This window comes from Amphibalanus amphitrite, unplaced genomic scaffold, assembly GCF_019059575.1.
Source record: "Amphibalanus amphitrite isolate SeventyFive unplaced genomic scaffold, NRLGWU_Aamphi_draft 000012F_arrow, whole genome shotgun sequence".
Classification (NCBI taxonomy): Eukaryota; Metazoa; Arthropoda; class Thecostraca; order Balanomorpha; family Balanidae; genus Amphibalanus; species Amphibalanus amphitrite.
This window is the reverse complement of record NW_024881508.1, coordinates 598167-604906: the sequence shown is the minus strand read 5'-3', so window position 1 is coordinate 604906 and position 6740 is coordinate 598167. Positions and strand designations below refer to the sequence as shown.

The following is a 6740-nucleotide window of genomic DNA, read 5'->3' as shown; positions in this document are numbered from 1 at the left end:
TTATGAGCGATTACTTGCTGTCCTTACTTTATGCTTTCGGTTAAGTGTTCAACCAAGTATTATGAACGCCGAACGGGGAGGGAGGCTAGCGGGTCTTGTGATTGATTTATAGTTTTGATGGCGCTTTTTCATGACTCATGCCATATTTTTGCTGCAGTTTGCAGTCCACTGTTTCATGTATTTGTGTTTCATTTGACGTGTCTGTAGTCGTTTGAAATATACATTCAATCAAAGTCAACCACTACTTTCACTTCGCAATGCTCGATGACCGGTTAACAAAGCATATGAGTGACCGTAGCAATTTTAAATATGCATTAAAACCACACAACATGCTGAAAATGCATTGGCTGCTCCTTGCTACTTGATCCAGTGTGAAGCAAAGGCAAGATGAAGTCAAGTCGAGACTTGAGAAAACAGGACTGCCCCGTCACTCGAGCCGAACCCGAGCAAAGCCACAGCAGTTTGCAATGTATAAACCCCATTCACTTCTATGGCTTAAGTCGGGATAGACAGGGCACACAGAGTGGGCTTGCCGGAGTTCAGCCCGCTCGGGCCCAGAGTAATCTCCATTATATAAATGGATTCACTGCTCGAGCTTAAATCGGGCTAACGCCAATCGTCGCTCAACTAGGGCTAAACTACGGCTGCCCGGAGCTCGCAGAGCGGGCATACCTCCGGCAGAGCATGGGCTTTAGTCGGCGTTTCTGTGTCATACGCCGACTTTAGCCCAAGCCCTAGCCGACTTTAGCCCGACTAAAAATCTCGGGCAATCCGCACTTGAGCCTGCTTGGGCCCGGAGCAAAATTGCTGGCTGGGATAGGGGGGGGGGTCGAACGGACCCCCCCCATGGTTTTTCGCGAATAACTCGCGTAAAAAGCGGCCGATCGCGACGAAACTTTCAGTACCCTCGCGTTTATCAATTTTACACCTACCCTGAAAATTTCATGACCCTGACCCCAATGACCTTTGACCTGTGACCTACTTTTCGAGACCATGTTTGGCCGGAATCGCGATTCGGCGTATGTCGGCTCGCATTAGCCGCGCGTTTGCAGTCTTTTCGTGGTTTCAAGCGTTCAAACATGTGATATGATGTTGCCCCCATGCATTAGGGGGGTGTCAAGGTCACCTGAAGGTCAGGTCAGGACTCAGGTCATTGACCTTTGGTGACCTCGGTTCACTTTTTCGAGTTTTGCATGTTTCTAGGCCAGTTTTTGGAGCTGAATTCGAATTTAGCAACCATATGAACATTTACGAAGTAGTTTTGGTGCCTTCGTAACATGTTACGAAGCTGTCAGAGACGGTTGACACCTACTAGGAATACCTGGCAGGACCCCTACTGGTTGACCTGACCTGACCTGACCCGACCTGGACTAAATGCATAAAGACATCATCTGTGATCAAAACTAACATGATATTCGTGATCAGCGCCCCGAAAAACCCCACAGCAGCCACACTTTACGACGTTCTAACAGGTCCCGATTTTCCCGACTTTTGGGTCATTGACGGCTGACCTGCAAGGTCAATCAATGACCTAGGACCTTAAAATTAGGTATCATCGGCTTCCTCTCGTCACGGGCAACACGCTCGTTTTTTCCGCGAAGCTCTAGCTTGATCAGGGGCGAAACGGCAAGGGGGGGTCCAACGGACCCCCCCCCCCCCTTATACGTTCGCGGCTGGAAAAACACCAATACGGGCGAGGGTTAACCCGCGCCCTGGTGGGGGGGGGCTATTTTTTGCCCCCCCTCCAGACTTTTCGATATATCTCCAGAACTGCTGCGCCGATCGTCACCAAACTTTCAGTACCCTCCCGGACATCAATTTTACACATTGTGACCAAAAATTTTTCCAAAGGCTATGATAGGTTGGCCGGAAATGACGTCAGAGTGACGTCATGTTCTGCCGTTTTCGACCCAAAAAAGGGTTTCGCGGGAAGAGCTGTCAGGCCTATAGCTTTGCAAATACAGAAAAACGATAAAGACATAAAAGCTGTACACTGAAAGAAAAGTACACCTTGGTGGTATTTTTGGGTGATATTTGTAACCACTTTACACCACTTTCTAGACTAATTGTACCACCTTTAACCGAAAATTCAGAGTAAAAAGATGACTAGGTGCATTTTTACTCAACTTAGGTGTAATTTATACAGTACTTTAGGCTTTTCTTGCAACTATGGTGTAATTTCATGTTCTTATGTTTTTACACCTCAGCCTTTTGGTAGTAAAATTATTACCCAAGGGTAGTTTGAATCTCATGCGGATAATAAATGGCTAGTTGGTAGCATAAATTTACACTAGCGTGGCTCAGCTGATTACCGCAAAACCTAAATGGAGTAAATTTACACCGTGGGCTTGATGAGCGATGGATTGTTAGGTGTGGTTTTATGCTACATGGTTATTTCACTCTTCAAGGATATATTTTTACAGCTTGGAGCGTTATTTTACAACAGTGTTCCACGTGGCCATTTTAACCGCCATTTTGAATCGCCATTTGCATGGTGAACTGTGAAGCGTGGGGTGGCGTGGATGAAGCGCGGCAGTTCCCTATACACCGTGCATACTGCATATATCGTGAAGCGAGGCCTCCGGTGCGGCGAAGCATGCAGTGTCTGCTAGACGACCAAAACTGCGGCAAGCAGTGAACAACAAAGGTAAGGCTTTAAATGTATCTTTTGGCTAGGTATAGGCAAGGTGAAGGATGTTGCCGCATTGGTTATGATGCGCACATATGCAAGATCCCATTCAGTCTGCGTGAAGACCATGACCGATTTGAAGCTGCATCACAATTGTCAATCATTAACCCGCGCCCCGTAGGGCTATCAGCGAACCCTGCCACCCGTAGCCCCCCCCCCCCCTAAGATCTCGGAAAGTCACCGGCCGATTTTCAAAATTCAAACGGTGTTCGAAAGCCCCACCAAGGAAGTACCTTGTGACTTAATTTCATTGACCTCGGTCCAACCGATGACGTCACAGGTCAGGTCAAAGGTCGCATTTTTACCACTTACAGGCATTCCAAGAAATGTATTGTAAAATAGAGTAAAAGGCATGTTATTAAAAATCATGGATGGATAATTGTCTGTCGAACACATTTTGCTATTAGAGGTCACTGATACTAGGTCAGGTCATAGAGGTCAGGTCACTGAGGGCCACGATATGAAAGTGTCGTTTGATACATGTTTCATGGTCCATTTTACATGACAAATGTGATTGTGTGGATTAGGCAACCTTTGGGGCCATTTTAGGTTATGTTCTGGGAAAGGTCAGGTCAAGGTCAGGTCAAATTAGGTCAAGTTTCAAAGTTGATATTTTGCATAAAATGAGTAATGATTCGATGCAACTCGTCACGGGGAGTCTAATGGTGGTCTTTGTATTGAGCTACGTGATCTAGAATTACTAAAAATTGAGTTTGAAAATATGACCTCATCAATTTTGAAGTTTTCTCTCTACAACTTGGCCAAAAAAGAGGTATCGATCTCAAATTTGGTGTGTGGATGGAAGATAGTAGGGACTATCATACAAATTCCGTTTTTTCAATCCGGAAATTTTTTTGGGATTTTTTGTTATTATATCCAAAAAATAACTTTTTGGATTTTGGGGGTCAAAAACCAAAAGTTACGAAAATCTGAGATGACAGATTGATAGCCCTGGTAATTCTATACCTTCTATGCATTAAACATTTTTCTGTATCTTCAAAGCTGTAGGCCTGACAGCTCTTCCCGCGATTTTTTTTTGTTTTTTTTTGTCGAAAATGACAGAAACTGACGTCATTCTGACGTCATTTGTGGCCAACCTATCGTAGCCTTTGAAAAAATGATCACAATGTGTAAAATTGATGTTCGGAGGGGTTCTGAAAGTTTGATTACGATATCTGCAGTCGTTTAGGAGATATTCACGGAAAAAGACAGGGAGGGGCCGTTTCGCCCCCACCCCCATCCCCCTCCTACGGGGCGCGGGTTAATAAAAATTATGCAAGACTAGGTACAGGCACGTAGTCAGGATTTTGCTCAGGTTGGGCCACAGGTCGCGGCCTGGTGTCGTACCTATACCCCCTCCAAAAAAGGAAAACTTCGGATTTCGCCCACTATTTTCGGGGTGTGTGGTGCAGCTGATTTTTTTTACTTTATTTCATTTTATGTTTGGCCATCAGGGGGACCATGGTCCCTGTGACCCCCCCCCCCCCTTGGCTAAGTCCCTGACTAGGTAAGGTGTTTTAAGGTTTTCAATATTTTCATTAACAGTCATACTTCTTATCGATTCAAGCGGGAACATTTTTTTCTGGTATTTATTATTATTCCATCATTGACTGCATTGTGCCTAAAAGGCTATAGGGGTAATACCTACTATATCAGACACGTCCAACATGCTAACATGCGTCTAGCACGTCTAACAATATTTGTTTTCCTTCCATTTCAGTCGTGGCACGACCTGACCCCTGATTATGGGGACTAGTGAGGAGCCAAATGAGTTAAAGGAAAGAGTCGTCAAGAACATCCAGCAAGTGTGTGAGTAGCGTGGGGGGAACGGTGGTTGCGGGGTCATTGGTTACTTTATATATGTCCCTCTTAGTCTTCACAGACCAGCTACAAGCGTTGGCATTTTGGCCTCTCTCTGATCCCGGCGAAATTAGCACACTATATTCATTCATGACTTAAAGATGCGTAATTATAATTAAACTTTACCTGATTTGTCATTTTGATTCTATCCGTATACACATGTCTCAGGTATCTTTACTCAACAGTAAAAGTAAATCTACGTATTGCATCCTGAACCGGTGAATACATGCAGTCAATTTATATCTCAGCTGCACCACGGGAGGGCAGCGAGCCGCGCTCCTGACGGGTCCCAAGGGGCTGAGGCTTCAACGGTAGTAAGTAACCCCACACAGATTTTTATCCTCCGGGCTCCGCTTTGTCGGGAAATCTATCACTGCTAGTTACCTACTTTATTTCCCTCCTCACAGGTGACGAACTGGTGGCGCTACTCGCCTACGGACGCTGGGCGATCTCAAGAACGAGCAGAGCTCCGTGAGTGTTCACTTCTTCAGTCGTCCCGCCTCAACGTTCAGGGAGCACTGGGCCACTTTAAGCTGTCAAAGTCAAAGGTCGGTGAAGTTGCCACAATCCTTGCAGCCCATGCCCCCATGTTTTGTCTTCCGTTCCGTGGACCATGCAAGCATATATGTACCTATTCGAGGTGCTCTACAAGAAAGCCCTATAGTTCGTTTTTCTTAAGTTCGACCCTCACTGTAAACATCTGTTTGAACACAGCACGAGAATTGCTAGCTGAACTACTTAGAAAACTGGTTAGCGCACATTGAATTAGAGGTATGAATAATATTTTCAAAATAGGTTGTGAACACTGATGATGTACCGTTATGTTAAGGGGACCCTCCCTTCCCACCTTCAAAAAAAATTATGAATTGGCATGAAAGTGATGTCGCTCGGTTCAGAAAGAGCGAAAACGAATATCTACTAAATTTCACCGAAAAATATTCACCGGTTTTCAAGATATTCGACTTTTACTTTTGTTTACTTTTTGGGATCTCCGCTGTTCCTAGCCAAGATTCCTTTACTACTCAGGTTGGTTCACTAGGGAAATAAAGGCGCCGTGGTAACGTAATCAGAGGAAATCCTTCATATTCAAATGAATGGGTCATTTGAATTGCTAATTTTTGCTCGATATAGTCCTACTTTTTTAGTTTCAGTCCCATTTATCGTAATGAGGCGAATTCATTGTTACATTGGTACATCTTTTGATGACATATAAGCCTTGATTTTATCTCCAGCTCGCCCGAAAGATGATGAAATTTGCATGCATGCCTATGGGTGAAGGGAGATTCTGCCGCCGTGGTGACGTCACGGTAAAGGGATTCTGGAGCTCGTGAACGGGGGCTGGTTCCTAGCGACTTTATTTGGAAGCAATAGTTTGGCAGCTGAAAGTGCGGCACTTGTTGCGCGCAAAGCAGCATATACCACCGCGTGCTACAAAACGTTTTAGTCAAACATTTAAAAATCGTTAGATATCTGCGCTGACGTCACACATTCAGAGGGGTATTCCTATGCATTAGCCCCTCTGAATCAAAATGCTGCAATTTTGAAATTCAATATTTCCGATTTCAGGCATTTCTCGATGTTGTGAGTGCCGAAACCGGTAGTTGTGAGCCAGGGACCCCATTTTGGCTATCTCAACTCAAATCTAATGTTAAGGTGGGAGGGTCCCTTTAAGCGCCGCAGGATTCATCAATTAGTTAAGTTATAATTCCTGAGAAGTCGTCCATCTTTGTGTGGTTGTAAACATGGGCAAATACGAGCTACAAGTCTGGGAAGTAGGAGCCAGATATAAATAATTTTGATACAGTTGATCACCTGTGAAATCAATGTGCGCCAACCAGTTTTCTCAGTAATCCAGCCAGCAATTTTCGTGCTGTGTTCAAAGAGACGTTTACAGTGAGGGTCGAACTTAAGAAAAACGAACTATAATTATCATCAATATTTCACTAAGTAAAGCATCGCAGAAAATAGTGTGCTCCCTGGCTGAGTAGAGTGCAAGATGCGCGTGCGAGTATACTGGCAATTGCGGTACGCCACCCTAAATGTCATGCCGGAACTCGGAAGCTCAGATTTATCACTGACCCACACACGAAGAGTGTATACTGCGTAGTCTGCGTGCGTTTCATGTTTCAAAGTTTTTCATGTTCAAGGGCCAAGAGTACAAAGTACAGGGTGGCGCACGCAAAACACCCGA

At 44.9% G+C, this 6740-nt stretch overlaps 1 long non-coding RNA gene across 1 annotated transcript; it reads left to right on the top strand.

Annotated features, from left to right (window-relative positions):
- Window positions 1-2033: 2033 nt before the first annotated feature.
- LOC122382863 lies at window positions 2034-5448 on the top strand. The gene is made up of 3 exons (XR_006256740.1): window positions 2034-2647; window positions 4410-4498; window positions 4957-5448. It is a non-coding gene; the product is annotated as an uncharacterized LOC122382863 (long non-coding RNA).
- Window positions 5449-6740: the final 1292 nt, after the last annotated feature.